The following is a 17714-nucleotide window of genomic DNA, read 5'->3' as shown; positions in this document are numbered from 1 at the left end:
ATACTACCTTGAAAGCAACTCAGTCTAAAATATTATACATGTAGCTAGTAAACATAATTATTAATATAATCATATTTTCCACATTGACCTGAATCAGCTGCAAAGATCTTAATAGACTCAACACTGAAAAAACGGGAAGGATGAAATTTAAAGTATTTTGTTTTTCAGCTAAGACATTTAGTATCTCCTACACTAAAACTCCCATGATAATACTATTATCAAATATGATTTTCCATTTTCTATTCCAATAGATAATCAGTTAGCAACTTTTTCATTTATAATGAAAGGCAGGAGTTTGAAATGAAAGACTTGTGCATAAATTTGTTGTTCAGGTTTTTTTGTCTTTTGGCCATCCAATCTTTTGTGTCATTTGTTTTCTCAATTTCTATAAAGCAATTCAAAGAGAGTTTTACTGAGAGTTTGTTTGTTGCTAAGATTCATTCATGTTACGGCACATTGTTATAGTTCATTTGTTTTAACTAGTGTAGTATATGCCAATGTGTGAGTAACACATGGTTTATTCATCCAGTCTGCCATGGTGGGTGTTTGGATTATTTCCAGTTTTCACTGTTATGATATTCTCACATAGGTATCTGGAAAGTCATGGGCAAGAGTGTCTCTTGGGAGCATGAGTGTGTGTGTGAGTCGCTGAAATCCCATGGGCTGTAGCCTGCCAGGCTCCTATATCCATGGAAGTCTCAGGTAAGAATACTGGAGCGGGGGCCATGCCCTTCTCCAGGGATCTTCCTGACCCAGGGATCAAGCCTGGGTCTCCTGCATTGCAGGCAGATTCTTTACGATATGAACTACAAGCGAAACACATACCTAGCCCATATGCTCTTAAGAGCATACCTAGGAGTAAAATTCTGAAACACAGTGCATATGAATATTCAAATTTAAAATAACATAGGCAATGCCAGGTTTCTTAGGTGATTTCACCATATTAAATCACTACTTCCCTAGGCTTATCAAATCACCATTTAATTAAGCCTATTATTCTTTTCTTTTTTAAACATTTTGATTAACCTAAGACATTCTAAATTAGTTGACTGAGAACACAAATACTACAGCATCTTTAACAATGCAATTTTTCTGATGAAATACTTTTTTCTTTTTTCATGTGCTGTAACTTTTTGTTTGGCAAAGCTTAAGAGTTTCCTGATTGAGTTCATTTCAGGGACTTTTCTTTGACAGTGTAACTTTAGAAATAATGCTTGTTCTTACTGTCACACTCATTAGTCAAGCCAGACACTTTATATGAGAAAAAGTTTCATTTTATATTTTCCAACTCAAAAGCATCTGTTAATATGCATTTGAGGAATATCAACAAAAGAAAGAAAAATAAATTCCAGAGAGCATCTGGTAAAGTATATGATAAAATAGGTAAATAAAATTAAAATGTGAATTCAATGTAAGTAGTTGAAGTTGGATGAATTTTATGCTATATTGCATTGCATGTGTGCTCAGTCACTTCTATCATGTCCAACTTTTTACAACCCTATGGACTGAAGCCCGCCATGCTCCTCTGTTCATGGGATTCTCCAGGCAGGAATATTGGCATGGGTTGCCATTCCCTCCTCAAGGGGATCTTCCAACCCAGGGATTGAATCCACATCTCTTATGTCTCCTATATTTGCAGGTGGGTTCTAGCGCCACCTGGGAAGCTCATATCGCATTACTTAACTTACAATAATTTAGTATCATGAAAAACAAAGTTATAGATTAAGAAGCAGAAGGTGTAATAAATACATTATGTTCTTTCAGAAAATATGTTTATGCATGTGTTCAACTCTGACATTCAGCTTCTGGGAAATTAAATAAGAATCAGCTCAGTTCAGTCACTTAGTTGTGTTCAACTCTTTTTGACCTCATTGACTGCAGCTCTCCAGGCTTCCCTGTCCATCACCAACTCTTGGAGCTTAGTCAAACTCATGTCCATTGAGTTGGTGATGCCATCCAACCATCTCATACTCTGTTATCCCTTTCTCCTCCTGCCTTCAATCTTTCCCAGCATCAGGGTCTTTTCAAATGAGTCAGTTCTTCACATCAGGTGGCCAAAGTTGGAGTTTCAGCTTCAACATCAGTCCTTCCAATGAATAATCAGGACTGATCTCCTTTAGGATGGACTAGTTGGATCTCCTTGCAGTCCAAGGGACTCTCAAGAGTCTTCTCCAACACAACAGTTCAAAAGCATCAATTCTTTGGCACTCAGCTTTCTATATAGTCCAACTCTCACATCCGTACATGACTACTGGAAAAACCATAGCTTGGACAAGATGGACCTTTTTTGGCAAAGTAATGTCTCTGCTTTTTAATATGCTGTCTAGGTTGGTCATAACTTTCCTTTCAAGGAGTAAGCATCTTTTAATTTCATGGCTGCAGTCACCATCTGCAGTGATTTTGGAGCCCAAATAACAAGGATAACTACAATTATTTTAATTAGATAGCACAATCAAAATTTTTCTGTGTATTACATGGAGGAAACAGAATATGCAACTGAGAGTAATCAGTCCAACATTAGCAGTATAATTTTGTGTTAGTAGAAAGTAGAAAATATTTTAACATGTAATATTTACAGTGAACTAAGATGATGATTTATTGACAATAAATGTTTCAAAAAAGTATTTGATAAAGTTTAACTACATTATTGAATAAGGCAAAACACATTCAATTAAATATTTATGTGCAAATCGCATCTATTATAATTTTAAAAATTCAGTGTACTCCACACCACTGTAGTTGCATTTAAAAATATTAGATTAATCTGTATTACATTGGGTATCTGTAGATTCTTTACTTTCCTCCTAATGATTCATTTTAGGAATAAGGATTGCAAATAACTTGTAGCAATTGCTTACATGAAGTATGTGAATGAAAGCTATTTTAAAGAGTTTATTATTTCCTCTTAAAGCCCACTGCTTTCTCTAACCATATGTTTTCTCAAGAACAATACATGCTTTGAAAATAGTAGGGGTTTGGTAGAGATGGGACCATTAAATAAAATTGTCATCAATCACACCACGAATAATCTACTGCATATCTGACTTAAGAACCTTCTATAAGGATGGAAATTTACCATTTTAATTTCCTATTTGTTTCATAACAGAAAGATGCATAAAATGGGGAAAAGCAAAAGCGTCCATAATGGGATCAATGTAACTTAATGAAGGCATGTAAGACAACATTAATTTGCAAAGTCTGGTGGTATCGGTGAGTGGGATAATGTCTTTTTTATACATTGTTATTAAATTAAGGAAAGGAATTTTTTAAAAATCTATGCCATGCTAGAAAAGAGTAGGTGAAAAGCTATAAATTGACTCCATTAAAATTTTATGCACAATTATTCTTGGAAAGAATCTCAGTCTGAAGATTCAGTGATACCCTGGGGCAGAGTGGGAGGAGGGATAATCTTAGCTTCTTTCTATCAAAAGAGAGATGAGCATTCAGTACTCTCAGTCAAGCCCCAATCAAGGCTTCATGTCAACATTAAAAGGCAAACTTTGGGAAGCAGCTATAAATCAACTGGAATGCAATGAGTGATGCTCACTGAATCATTTCTTCTCTTCAGGGTGGCCTGATGCTCTGCTTTGGTTTCCTGATCATAGTCTGTTATACCTAAGGTCTCAGCATCCTACTGTTTTCCTTCCTTTCTTTGTTTCTTTCCTCTTTCTCTTCTTCTCCATCTCCTTTCCCTCCTCCTCTTCTTATTTTTTTTTTTTTAGTTGTAAGCAAAACTGTCCAAATCTAGATTACAAATTTTGTAATCACTCTGCTCCTATCCCAAATCCCTCTAGATCATATGACTGTTTGATAAAGTGTAGGTCAAGATCAACTGAAATGCCCAGAGTCATATAGTTCTAATGTAAGGGCAGAGTGTTCTCACCACTAACATCCATAACCCAGAGGCTGAAGTCTGCTTTTACAACTGAGGTTTTATGCCTGGGTCTAAAAATAAGTTATAAAATAACCAACCTGGGACTATTTTTCAATGAGAAAAAAGGTGGGGAAATTTCATAAAACTGAATGTTGAATTTGCAACATTAAAACTGGTGATTAGGGTCCTAGATAAGTGAGCTGTGTATCAAATTCTTACACTGATGCTTCTTGAGGGCATAAAATACAGTTAAAATGTCTGAGCTTTTTATGTCTCATTTTAACACAGAGTGTATGCATGAGTTGCATTTATTTTCATTCAGTATTCATGCTACAATCATTTATTAAATGTTTACAGGTGCTCAGATACTGTCTTCAGTGAGTTCTAAGGTAAGTAAGACAATCAGACAAGCAAACAAAGAAATGAGGTGTAAGATGGTAGGTGCTACAAAGTGGGAAAACTAAGGGAAAATTCTGGCCATGTCAAAATATTGTTTGAAAAATATTTGATCCTTTTTGACTTCATAGCCGTAAATAAAGTTCCATACTTTTAGTTCATGAATGGGACTTTCTTAACAAAGGGGAAACATGAGTCCCCATTTGCTCCCCCCTCAAAGTTTGAATCTTAAAACTAAATGTAATTGGTATCTATTTTTGATCTTTTTTGAACGATTTATGGAAAAAGGTTTTGCTTCTTAATACAAAGCCATGGGCAACTGCAATTCATCACAACTGCTCTCCCTGCCTCCTGAATTCTTTGAATAAGGCATTGTGTGAAATTCCAACCTCATTAAATCTGCTGTTTAGCTGTGCTCTGTACAGCCACTGCGAATCTGCTCTGGGTCAACCCTCCTGCTTGTGAAACCATTTAAGGCAAACAAGATGCCTGAACCATGAGGTGTAACATAATACCAAAGTCAGACAGCTACATTCTTTACTACTTAAGTAAATTTCTACATTCTTGCTGATCAAAATAAATTCTTTTTCCATTTTTATTTGGTAGAATCATTCAGACAAAATGTTTCTTCCTTTATATAATAAATAACATTGAAGGGTCATATAGTAAAAGAACAAAGAAACTTACTTCAGTTTCTATAGCCTACAAAAGGATAAAAATCAAAGTGTAGATTTCCCCTGGTTGAGTACACCACTTTAATTCTGGGACAGAAATTTCCTGACGGCACTGCTTGAACAAATCAAGCACAATATTTCCTATTTTGCCTTACAATTTTGAATAGAATAACTGTATAATTTTATTCTGTTCTGAAGCATGAAGAGTCTGTGTGTGTGTATATGTGTGTGTTCAGCTTTGCATATGTGAATGTATGATAGGTAAATGGAGAATAGTACCTACTAAAATTGAGACAGTATTCTTATTTCACATTATTTGACATTTCTTATATGGCAGCAATCACTGTTTTTCTCCCTACCTTGGTGACAGTCTCAATTCAATCAGTGACCTAGATGGAAAAGATTTTATAGCCCATTACCCAAGCTTTCAGTCATCCCACTTGTGTTGTGACCGAACTAGTCTTTAACTCCAGAAATAGAGTCTATTACTGATGGTATGAGATTTTCCAAATGGAGACAAAAATATGGTCATTTTGCATCTGATCTTTAGATTTTTCACAAGTGTTTATAAATTTAGTTATTCACAGTGCTTCAAATATGTAACATTTTAAGTTTGAAGTTATGTATCTGAACTACATTAATAGGATGCTTTAATAAGTCACATGAAAGCAAATCATGAATTCTCTGAAAATACATTTTAGTACCTTAAGTTATGTAGATTTTTAAACAGCCTTAATGGCAATGTTTGAGATTGTTTAGTAGACTAACTAGAATAACAGCTATGTATGTAATTGCTTATTTACACTATCACATAAAAGCTGTGGCAAGTTAGAATGTGTCGAATGAAGAAAGAAGTAGATAGATTCAATGTGTCTATATACACACTCATCTTAATACATTATAAAACATGTCATTGTAAAATATGTAACTTAATAAGACATTATAAAATACACAATATATGTTAATATGCAAAAATGGAGGAAACATGATTCAGTTCAGTTCAGTTCAGTTCAGTCGCTCAGTCGTGTCTGACTCTTTGTGACCCCATGAATCTCAGCACGCCAGACCTCCCTGCCCATCACCAACTCCCGGAGTCTACACAAACCCATGTCCATCAAGTCAGTGATGCCATCCAACTATCTCATCCTCTGTCGTCCCCCTCTCCTCCTGCCCCCAATCCCTCCCAGCATCAGGGCCTTTTCCAATGAGTCAACTCTTTGCATGAGGTGGCCAAAGTACTGGAGTTTCAGCTTCAGCATCAGTCCTGCCAATGAACACCCAGGACTGAGCTCCTTTATTTTTTTTATTTTTATTTATTTTTAATTATTATTATTTTTTTTCCCAGTGGGTTTTGTCATACATTGATATGAATCAGCCATAGATTTACATGTATTCCCAATCCCGATCCCCCCTCCCACCTCCCTCTCCACCCGATTCCTCTGGGTCTTCCCAGTGCACCAGGCCGGAGCACTTGTCTCGTGCATCCCACCTGGGCTGGTGATCTGTTTCACCATAGATAGTATACATGCTGTTCTTTTGAAATATCCCACCCTCACATTCTCCCACAAAGTTCAAAAGTCTGTTCTGTATTTCTGTGTCTCTTTTTCTGTTCTGCATATAGGGTTATCGTTATCACCTTTCTAAATTCCATATACATGTGTCAGTATGCTGTAATGTTCTTTATCTTTCTGGCTTACTTCACTCTGTATAATGGGCTCCAGCTTCATCCATCTCCAAAGAAGACATAGAGATGATCTCCTTTAGAATGGACTGGTTGGATCTCCTTACAGTCCAAGGGACTCTCAAGAGTCTTATCCAACACCATAGTTCAAAGCATCAATTTTTCGGCACTCAGCTTTCTTCACAGTCCACCTCTCACATCTATACATGACCACTGGAAAAACCATAGCCTTGACCAGACGGACCTTTGTTGACAAGTAATGTCTCTGCTTTTTAATATGCTGTCTAGGTTGGTCACAGCTTTTCTTGCAAGGAGCAAGCATCTTTTAATTTCATGGCTGCAGACACCATCTGCAGTGATTTTGGAGCCCCCCAAAAAAAGTCTGACACTGTTTCCACTGTATCCCCATCTATTTCCCATGAAGTGATGGGACCAGATGCCATTATCTTAGTTTTCTGAATGTAGAGTTTTTTTTTTTTGTTTGTTTGTTTTTTTTTTCATTTATTTTTATTAGTTGGTGGCTAATTACTTTACAATTGAATGTAGAGTTTTAAGCCAACTTTTTCACTCTCCTCTTTCACTTTCATCAAGAGGCTCTTTAGTTCTCTTCACTTTCTGCCGTAAGGGTGGTGTCATCTGCATATCTGAGGTTATTGATATTTCCCCCGACAATCTTGATTCCAGCGTCTGCTTCTTCCAGCCAGTGTTTCTCATGATGTACTCTGCATATAAGTTAAATAAGCAGGGTGACAATATACAGCCTTGATGTACTCCTTTTCCTATTTGGAACTAGTCTGTTGTTCCATGTCCAGTTCTAACTGTTGCTTCCTGACCTGCATACAGATTTCTCAAGAGGCAGGTCAGATGGTCTGGTATTCCCATCTCTTTCAGAATTTTCCACAGTTTATTGTGATCCACACAGTCAAAGGCTTTGGCATAGTCAATAAAGCAGAAATAGATGTATTTTCTGGAACACTCTTGCTTTTTCAATGATCCAGCGGATGTTGGAAATTTGATCTCTGGTTCCTCTGTCTTTTCTAAAACCAGCTTTAACATCTGGAAGTTCACGGTTCACATATTGCTGAAGCCTGGCTTGGAGACTTTTGAGCATTACTTTGCTAGTGTGTGAGATGAGTGCAATTGTGCAGTAGTTTGAGCATTCTTTGGCATTGCCTTAGTGATTGGAATGAAAACTGACCTTTTCCAGTCCTATGGCCACTGCTGAGTTTTCCAAATTTGCTGGCATATTGAGTGCAGCACTTTCATAGCATCAGCTTTCAGGATTTGAAACAGCTCAACTGGAATTCCATCACATCCACTAGCTTTGTTCGTAGTGATGCTTTCTAAGGCTCACTTGACTTCACATTCCAGGATGTCTGGCTCTAGGTGAGTGATCACAGTATTGTGACTATCTGGGTCATGAAGATCTTTTTCGTACAGTTCTGTGTATTCTTGCCACCTCTTCTTAATATCTTCTGCTTCTGTTAGGCCCATACCATTTCTGTCCTTTATTGAACCCATCTTGCATGAAATATTCCCTTGGTATCTCTCATTTTCTTGAAGAGATCTCTAGTCTTTCCCACTCTGTTGTTTTCCTCTATTTCTTTGCACTGATCACTGAGGAAGGCTTTCTTATCTCTCCTTGCTATTCTTTGAAACTCTGTATTCAGATGGGTATATCTTTCCTTTTTTCCTTTGCTTTTCACTTCTCTTCTTTTCACAGCTATTTGTAAGTCCTCCTCAGACAACCATTCTGCCTTTTTGCATTTCTTTTCCATGGGGATGGTCTTCATCCATGTCTCCTGTACAATGTTACGAACCTCCATCCATAGTTCATCAGGCACTCTGTCTATCAGATCTAGTCCCTTAAATCTATTTCTCACTTCCACTGTATAGTCATAAGGGATTTGATTTAGGTCATACCTGAATGGTCTAGTGGTTTTCCCTACTTTCTTCAGTTTAAGTCTGAATTTGGCAATAAGGTGTTCATGATCTGAGCCACAGTCAGCTCCCGGTCTTGTTTTTGCTGACTGTATAGAGCTTCTCCATCTTTGGCTGCAAAGAATATAATCAATCTGATTTCGGTGATGACCATCTGTTGATGTCCATGTGTAGTCTTCTCTTCTGTTGTTGAAAGAGGGTGTTTGCTATGACCAGTGCACTCTCTTGGCAAAACTCTATTAGCCTTTGCCCTGCTTCATTCCGTACTCCAAGGCCAAACGTGCCTGTTACTCCAGGTGTTTCTTGACTTCCTACTTTTTCATTCCAGTCCCCTATAATGAAAAGGACATCTTTTTTCGGTGTTAGTTCCTAGAGGTTTTGTAGGTCTTCGTAGAACCGTTCAACTTCAGCTTCTTCAGCATTACTAACTTCTTCAGTAATACTTCTTCAGCATTACTGGTTGGGGCAGAGGCTTGGATTTCCGTGATATTGAATGGTTTGCCTTGGAAACGAACAGAGATCATTCTGTCATTTTTGAGATTGCATCCAAGTACTGCATTTCGGACTCTTTTGTTGACTATGATGGCTATTCCATTTCTTCTAAGGGATTCCTGCCCACGATAGTAGATATAATGGTCATCTGAGTTAAATTCACACATTCCAGTCCATTGTAGTTCACTAATTCCTAGAATGTCGACATTCACTCTTGCCATCTCCTGTTTGACCCCTTTCAATTTGCCTTGATTCATGGACCTAGCATTCCAGGTTCCTATGCAATATTGCTCTTTACAGCATCGGACCTTGCTTCTATCACCAGTCACATCCACAACTGGGTATTGTTTTTGCTTTGGCTCCTTCCCTTCATTCTTTCTGGAGTTATTTCTCCACTGATCTCCAGTAGCATATTGGGCACCTACCGACCTGGGGAGTTCCTCTTTCAGTATCCTATCATTTTGCCTTTTCATATTGTTCATGGGGTTCTCAAGGCAAGAATACTGAAGTGGTTTGCCATTCCCTTCTCCATTGGACCACATTCTGCCAGACCTCTCCACCATGACCCATCCGTCTTGGGTGACCCCTCACGGCAAGGCTTAGTTTCACTGAGTTAGACAAGGCTGTGGTCCATGTGACCAGATTGGCTAGTTTTCTGTGATTATGGTTTTAGCGTGTCTGCCCTCCGATGCCCTCTCGCAACACCTACCATCTTACTTGGGTTTCTCTTACCTCGGACGTGGGGTATCTCTTCACAGCTGCTCCAGCAAAGCGCAGCCGCTGCTCCTTACCTTGGAGGAGGGGTATCTCCTCACGGCCGCCCCTCCTGACCTTGAACATGGAGTAGCTCCTCTCGGCCCTCCTGCGCCCGCGCAGCCGCTGCTCCTTGGACGTAGGGTTGCTCCTCTCGGCTGCCGCCCCTGGCCCCTGGCGTGGGGAAGCTCCTCTGGGCCACTCCTGCGCTGTCGCAGCCTAGCAAGGTAATACAAATTGAAAAGTTATTTAATTTTATTCATTATCAGAAAATTTTCTACATATTTTTATCTTTAATAAGTTCTTAATTTGTATTCTTTATTTTTATATGGCACAATGTAAATTTTAGAAAATTTGACACTTCAAATAATAATAGAAAACTAATAAATATTACATATAGAAAAGTTTAAAATTTAATAAACAAAAATTAGATTTTCTGAGTGATGAAGCTATCTTTATGCTTCTTAAAAGGCATGAATTCAGATAAATATTAATGAACTGCAGATAATCATAGAATAATGAAAAAATACAAAGTAGCACCTTTATGAAAGATATCAATTATGAGAAGATACTGTGCAAAATGTTATATTTTTGTTAATGTTGAATAAGATCTACATGGCAGTGTTTTAATTATGTGATGATTTTGTATCTTCAAATTATATCTTTGCATTAAGAAGTTTCAGAGAATTATATTATCTTTATTATTTAATGAATATATAAACACTAGCCATCTAAGGTTTTATTTTAAAAAGTCAACTGGAGGAGATTTGGATTTTTTTATTACTTTTTCTTACAGTTAAAACCAAATAGATTATTGGCAGAAACAATAATCCACACACGTTGATTTAATGTCAATCCTTTTGCACCACTCTTCTAGGTACTAGAGTTAACAAATGATTAATTCCATCATTGTCGGTTAGTAGCTCATGATCTAGTTTGGGGTTTTTATAAATAAGTCGGTAATCATCATTCAAATGAGTAAATGCAAAGCAGAGTTCCACTGAACATAATTTTTGTAAATAAAATAAAGAGGTCAACTTTATGCAGCAGAAATAAAAAATGACCTATTAAGGAGGTGACTGAGGAAATAAAAATCAAAACACTAAAGAAAAAGCCATATGCAGTGTCAACACTAGTATTTTAGCATAAGTAGGAATGAGATAGGTAATTTTTTTTCCATTTTTTTCCAGTTTCAAACCCGTAAATATCAACTATCAACTTCATAATGCCTATGGTGACAAATGCAAGGATACAATTCTAACTTCTAGAATATAACAGAAGAAATCTTTAAAATAAATCACAGATTGTAGACATATTCATAAAACTTGTAAAATATGAATGGATAATTGCTTCGTTTACTTCTGGAACAAATGCTATCTTAGAAAAATAAGAGGAGGGGTAATGGATTTATAGATTGATGGATTGATAGATAGATACATTCATGAAACATGAATAAATAGATGACAGTGTAGCTCCCAGTGCATAAATTCTAAGCAGCCTCTACAGAGTTCAGATAAAAGCCATGGTGACCACATTTTATAAACAAAAAGAACTAATAAAGGGTTTGGCTTTAACTTGAAAGTTCTCCTGCCATTGAGTAATTTTCCTATGCCATATACTTAGCTCTTGTTATGACCTAATTATGCATAATTCTTTTGGAATTGGATCATTACAACTATGCTTATTACAAGTCAGCAACCATTTAAAGACTTTTGCCAAAGACATGCATGTGGCAAAGCAGGGACTTGGAGTCTGCATCAAATTTGATAACCACAAAGAAAAATCAGAATGAAAACATCTTTTGAAAACAATATTTTGGGTTTCCCTAGACTGAACCAAAATTGACACAAACACTGCTTTTTTCAGATATTTAAAGAAAGGCAAATAATTGACTTTAAAGGCATGATGCTCAGACATTATAAAAAGTAATACAACACAGGGAAACATTCAAGAGAGAGTCACAGTTTTATTGGCCCCTTTGTTGTTATTCACTCAGTAAGTCATGTCCAACTCTTTGCGACCCCATGGACTGCAGCACTCCAGGCTTCCCTGTCCTTCACTACCTCTCTGAGTTTGCTCAAACTCAGGTCCCTTGAGTCAGGGATGCCATGCAAACATCACACCCTCTGTTGCCCCTTCTCCTCTTGCCCTAAGTCTTTCCCAGCGTCAGGGTCTTTTCCAATGAGTCAGCTCTTCGCATCAGGTGGCCAAAGTATTGGACCTTCAGTTCACATCAATCCTTCCAATGAATATTCAGGATTGACTTCCTTTATGATTGATTGGTTTGATCTCTTTGCTGTCCCAGGTACTCTCAAGAGTCTTCTACAGCACCACAATTCAAAAGCATTAATATTTTGAACCCAGTCTTCTTAATGGTCCAACTCTCATATCTGTACATGACTACTGGACAAGCCATACCTTTGACTCTACAGATCTTTGCTTGCAAATTGATGTCTCTGCCTTTTAATACTCTGTCTAGATTTGTCATAACTTTTCTTCCAAGAAGCAAGCATCTTTTAATCTTGTAACTGCAGTCACCATACGTAGTGATTTTGGAACCCAAGAAAATAAAACCTTTCAATGTTTTTACTTTTTCCCCACTTATCTGCCATGAAGTGATGGGACTGGATGCCATCCATGATCTTCATTTTTTGAATGTTGAATTTTAAGCCAGATTTTTTAATTTTCTCATTCACCTTAATCAAGGGGCTCAGCAATCTTATTCTGGCTTCTGAGTCATTCAGCCCAGCATTTTGCATGATATTTCTGCATGTGTGCATGCTAAGTCACTTCGGCCATTCCAACTCTTTGCAACCCTATGGACTGTAGCCCATCAGGCTCCTCTGTCATGGGATTTTACAGGCAAGAATACTGGCATGGGTTCAGAAGTCCTCCTCTGGGGGATCTTCCTGACTTAGGGATTGAAACTGTGTCTCCAGGAACTCCTGCACTGCCGTCAGATTCTTTACTGCTGAGCCATTGGGGAAGCTGTTTGCATGATGTACTATGCATATACATTAAATAAGCAAGGTAAAAATATATAGCCTTGATGTACTCCTTTCCCAATTTTGAACCAGTCTGTTGTTCCATGTAACTAACTGTTGCTTCTTGTCCTGCATATAGGTTTCTCAGGAGACAGGTAAAAGTGAAATGGTATTCCCATTTCTAAGAATTTTCAAGTTAGTTATGATTCACACAGTCAAAGGCTTTAGGGCACAGTCAATGAAGATGAATATAGTAAAGTTGCAGGATATAAAATTAACACACAGAAATCCCTTGCATTCCTATATACTAACAATGAGAAAACAGAAAGAGAAATTAAGGAAACAATACCATTCACCATTTCAACAAAAAGAATAAAATACTTAGGAGTACATCTACCTAAAGAAACAAAAGACCTATACATAGAAAACTATAAAACACTGATGAAAGAAATCACACAGGACACAAACAGATGGAGAAACATACCGTGTTCATGGATTGGAAGAATCAATATTGTCAAAATGGCTATTCTACCCAAAGCAATCTATAGATTCAATGCAATCCCTATCAAGCTACCAACGGTATTTTTCACAGAACCAAAAGTAGATTTCTTTTTGGAATTCCCTTGATTTTCCCTGATCCAGGGGATGTTGGTAATTTGATCTCTGGTGCCTCCTGCTTTTCTAAATCCAGCTTGTACATTTGGAATTTCCTGCTAAAGCCTAGAGGGAAGAATTTTGAGCATAATTTTGCTAGCATGTGAAGTGAGTGCAATTGTACAATAATTTGACCATTCTTTAACATTGAGCTTCTTTGAGATTGGAATGAAAACCGAACTTTTCCAGTCCTGTGGCCACTGCTGAATATTCCAAATTTGCTGGCATGTTGAGTGCAGCACTTTAACAGCATCATCTTTTAGGATTTGAAATAGCTCAACTGGAATCCCATCACCTCCATTATCTTTGTTCATTGTGATACTTCCTAAGGCCCACTTGACTTCACGCTCCAGGATGTCTGGCTATAGGTGAGTGATCACACCACTGTGGTTTTCTGCGTCATTAAGACCTTTTTGCGCAGTCCTTCTGCGTATCATTGCCACTTCTTCTTAATATTTTCTTCTATTAGGTCCTTGCCTTTTCTGTCCTTTATGAGCCCATCTTTGCATGAAATGTTCCCTTGGTATCTCTGATTTCCTTGAAGAAATCTCTAGTCTTTCTCATTCTATTATTTTCCTCTCTTTCTTTTCATTGTTCACTTAAGAAGGCTTTCTTATCTCTCCTTGCTATTCTCTGGAACACTGCATTCAGTTGGGTATATCTTTCCCTTTCTTCTTTGTCTTTTGCTTCCCTTCTTTTCTCAGCTACTTGTAAGGCCTCTTCAGACAGCCACTTTGCCTTCTTCACTTTTTTGCCTCTTAAGGATGGCTTTGGTCACTTCCTCCTGTACAATGTTACACAACTCTGTGCATAGTTCTTCAGGCACTCTGTCTACCAGATCTAATCCACTGAATCTATTCGTATAATCATAAGGGATACGATTTAGGTCATACTTGAATGGCCAGTGGTTCTTAGTCGCATCAAATACACTTCAAGAGATTAAATGGTCAGTCTCCCTACGTGGGTCTGGAGGACTATCTGGCAACCCAGCGATGAAGAAATCCAATTTTAAGAGTTTGCAACACAAACTCTTTTCAAGTAAGCTTTTCAAATGTGTTGAAAGACTGCCTATAGAAAACTGACTATTCTAGTATTTCTTTTAAACAATGATAGTGTGACTAGGTCAATATGTAGTTAATAAAGCTAAGTAATGTAGGAAATCTCTTTAATGACTACAGTATATGAACTTTAATCAATCACACTCAGACATTTTACAATTGTGAGCAGTTGAACATTAGTCGGACATCTCATAAAAAGCAATAAGTTTAGTAAGTCTGTCCATCACTAAACATAGATGAGTGAATGAATGAATGAAGCTTTCATTATTTATTTTATTTTATTGATAAAACCCTTATATATAAATGTCTAACCTTTCAGCTAGTATATTAATTTATACCAATGCAGAGCCAGTGGCATGTGTAAAAGAACTATGTTTTATATGTATTGCGCTTGTTAATTTCTGATATATTCTGTTTCCATTTCTGATTTAATTTGGAATTTTTTTCATGAAGTTTGGAGGTTAATATTAACAGCTAAATATCATGGGTTAAGACTGAAGACACTGTAATGTTTGAAAAATATGCACACTTGATCCACTTGACTCATGAGTGTGTATTAACATGTCACCAAAAAAAAAATGTGTCTTATAATTAAGAGTGCAACTGAGCTCTAGGATAATTTTACACATCATTAGATTCCAACAAGTTTTTTCACAGAATTCAGAAGTTAGTAGTTAAAAAATATTGGCAGAGAAACCTTATTTTCAATAAAATATAAATATAAAATAAATATCTTATTGAATATGTTTATTTTGCATGATAAATTATAATGGTTTCACTTTCTAAGTCAATTAATGGAACTTTCAGTTGAAGGTATGCCAGAACTTTTGAATTTATGCCCTTGCCTTCCACAAACTCAATAAAATGGTTAGAATGAAAATTTTCTAAATCCTTCAATAATTGGGGAGAAGATGATAAGTGCATATTTTGAAAGCAAAGAATATCAAGTATAAAGACAAATTATAACTGATTATCAGACCTATGAAAACACAGTCAACACTGGAGAAATTAAAAAACTCAATTTGAGTCATAAAACCTTCAAAATACTAAGAAATTGGCAGCATCAGTTATCACTGAATATAAGGATATGGTGAGGCTCAAAAGTGGTTTGACTGAAAAATTATGTAAAACATTTTGTATTGAAATATTGGTTGGCTAGAATTGTAACAAAACACTGCAAACTTGGTAGCTTGAACAAAAGAAGTGTACTATCTCCTTGATCTGGAGGCTGCAAATCTAAGACCAAGGCATAGGCAGAGTAAGTTCCTGCTGTTGTCTTTGATACACAATCTGTTCCATTCCTCTCTCCTAGCTTCTGGTGATTTGCTAGTAATCTTATATATTCCTGGGCTTTCCTGGTGGCTCAGAGAGTAATCTGAGCATTGCAGCATCTGCCTGCAATGCAGGAGATCCAGGTTTGATCCCTGGGTCGGGAAGATCCCCTGGAGAAGGAAATGACAATCCACTCCGGTACTCTTGCCTGGAAAATCCCATGTATGGAGAAGGCTGTTAGGCTATAGTCCATGGGGTGTCAAAGAGTTGGACGCAAATGAGCAACTTCATTTTTATGTGTTCCTTGGCTAGTAGATGCATCACCCTGATTTCTGCCTTGATATTCACATGACATCTTTTCTGTGTGCAGTCTATCTTCAAATCTCCCCTTTCTCTATGAATACCAATGACACTGGATTAGGAGTCTACCCAAATGGTATCATCTTAACTTGATTACATCTGTAAAGACACTGTCTTCAAATTGGGTCATATTCTGAAGTGTCAGGTGTAAGATTTCAACCTAGGAATTTTGTGGGGACACAGTTCACCCTATAATATTGTGAATTCCATATTTCCTCCTCCCCTCCATGCAGCTGGAATACTATCTCTCCGACCTCAGCAAAAGAGGTCTGATACTCTGGGTAATATCACAATTCATCAGTCTAATGAACTGTCCTTCTTAGCCATATTTTGAGGCTCTCTGTGTGCAACAGTTTTAGTTCTATGAGCTTTTACCTCACCAGGTAACTTTTTAAATGGGACTTTGTTTTTCTGAGAGTGTGTTGGTATGAATAGTCATAAAACTGGACTCAAACACGTATGTTACAATGATGTCTTGCATTGCAATCTTAGAATAGTTTTCAATGTGTGATGACTTAAAGAGATTTTATTAATCAGCACCACATTAATGTGTTTATTGATGCAAAGGATTAAAATTTGGTATGCAACACATCTGTCAGTTTTGTGTCTTTTCAGCTTTTAAGAGAGCTAAAAATAACCATCCAAAGTGAAATTCAAAGAAAACCACTAAATCAGCCTCTCAGCAAAACTGTAAGGATCTCCAAGAATCTGAAAGCCCCTTCTACATAAATTTAAAAGCATTTGTTTGTTTCTTTGTTTCAACTGATATTTCTCTTTAACGCCTAAGAAATTTATTACCCAAAAGCCTTTTTTTTTTTCCCTTTGGTTCACAGATTCATTTCAGAATCTTATGGGCCAGCTCTTTAGGAAAATACAAAATATGCATTTTAAACAAGATTCTCAATTTTTTGTATTGTTTTCTTTAAATTGGAAGACAAAAATAATTGAATTTTAGACTGAAAATAGAGCTGAGTTTGCCAATATTCTGACCCTTAATGATAGTCATATAGGTCACTTAAGTGGTATGATAGCCTTTTAGTTTTCTATATCTATAAAGCTAGAAAAGTATGTGAAAGTGAAGTCACTCAGTCGTGTCTGACTCTTTGCGACCCTATGGACTGTAGCCTACCAGCCTCCTCCGTCCATGGGATTTTCCAGGCAAGAGTACTGGAGTGGGTTGCCATTTCTTTATCTAGGGGATCTTCCCGACCCAGGGATCAAACCCGGGTCTCCCGCATTGTAGGCAGACGATTTTACCATCTGAGCCACCAGGTAAGGTAATTATGCTTGTATTATAAGTTTTTGTGATAATGATACAGTATATATAAAGTATCAGAAACAATATTTTCTGTCTATATTTCTTTCAAGGGTACCTAGAATTTTGGTTTCTTTTACTTTAAGTGGAAATAATTGGATCAACATCTACATCTTCAAATGACATTAATGCTTGTTGTTATAGGTTAAATTGTGTCCCCACAAAAGAATATATTGAAATGGGCATCAATAATAAGCAATTTCTTTAAAATTTAACTTAGTAACTGATTTATATCATTTATTATGTAATGTATTCTACAA

At 36.9% G+C, this 17714-nt stretch overlaps 1 pseudogene; it reads left to right on the top strand.

The window, feature by feature from the left end:
• LOC133047069 (tigger transposable element-derived protein 1-like) overlaps nucleotides 1-17714 on the top strand; it is a 128255-nt pseudogene that overhangs the window by 65734 nt on the left and 44807 nt on the right.

This window comes from Dama dama, chromosome 26, assembly GCF_033118175.1.
Source record: "Dama dama isolate Ldn47 chromosome 26, ASM3311817v1, whole genome shotgun sequence".
Lineage (NCBI taxonomy): Eukaryota > Metazoa > Chordata > Mammalia > Artiodactyla > Cervidae > Dama > Dama dama.
Note: the sequence above shows the minus strand (reverse complement) of the source record. Positions and strands in the feature narration are given on the sequence as shown.